General features: G+C 40.0%; 1 non-coding gene across 1 annotated transcript; it reads right to left on the reverse strand.

The window, feature by feature from the left end:
* Positions 1–332: 332 nt before the first annotated feature.
* On the reverse strand, positions 333–439 carry LOC141644670 (small nucleolar RNA R71). Its single transcript, XR_012544282.1, has one exon. It is a non-coding gene; the product is annotated as a small nucleolar RNA R71 (small nucleolar RNA).
* Positions 440–1,089: the final 650 nt, after the last annotated feature.

Consider the following 1,089-nt stretch of genomic DNA (forward strand, 5'->3'; position numbering starts at 1 on the left):
ACCTACCCAATGGAACTCCCACACCACAACACTTAATCGGAAATTTCATTGCCAAATCCGCATTTATCCAATTAGTCGAAAGAAGCCAATTTTGAGGGATGCATAGTGAAGACCCTCATTCTCACATGGAGACTTTTTGTGACTATTGTGATGCGATTTCACAAACCGGCGTAACTCAAGACCAAATTCGATGGGTCTTATTTCCTTTTTCTCTAATTGGCACCGCAAAACAATGGTTGAAGAGCCTTGATAAGGCTACTCTAGGAATTGACTCTTGGAAGAAGTTGGCTCTAGCTTTCTACAAAAAGTTCTACCCACCGGAAAAGACTAACATGCTAAGAGCTCAAATTACGGGTTTTAAGCAAAGACATGAAGAATCTTTGTATGAAGCTTGGGAGCGGTTCTAGGGAACTTGTCGCTCATGTCCTCACCATGGACTTAGTGAATGGTTCTTGGTTCAACAATTTTGGAATGGTCTTTATGAAGACTAAAGAAACATTCTCAACATGGGATCAAATGGTATGTTCACCGAAGTTGACGATAATCAAACTTGGAACAAGATTGAGGAAATGGCGGTCCATAATTCACAATATAGTAGACCTCGCAAGGCTACTATAGGAGGAAAGCATGAAGTCGACTCTATTACTCAATTGGGTGCCCAACTTAGTGCTCACATTGGTACCATCAATTTGAAGTTCGAAAAAGCTATGGCTAGACTTGAAGAAGCCTTAAAATCACCAAACCAACATGTTAATGCCATGACGGCATCTTCATCAATCCCAAGTGGGATATGTGAGAATTGTGGAACTTTGGGACATGACCAAAGTGAAGGTAGGGGAACAAATGAACAAGTGAATGCTTTTCAAGCATACAAGAGTGGTACCCCTTATTCCAATTATTACAATGAAAACACCAAATTTCACACAAATTTCTCATACAAAAGCCAAAATGTTCAAAACCCTCAACCAACATACACCCCACCTCCCATGAGAAACCAAAATCAAAGACCCTTTTACAACCAAAACCAAGGGTACCAAACCAAACTCCATACAATCAATAAAATGACCAAGGTTTTGATGTTCAAAAAGC

This window comes from Silene latifolia, chromosome 2 (assembly GCF_048544455.1).
Source record: "Silene latifolia isolate original U9 population chromosome 2, ASM4854445v1, whole genome shotgun sequence".
In the NCBI taxonomy this organism is placed as follows: Eukaryota; Viridiplantae; Streptophyta; class Magnoliopsida; order Caryophyllales; family Caryophyllaceae; genus Silene; species Silene latifolia.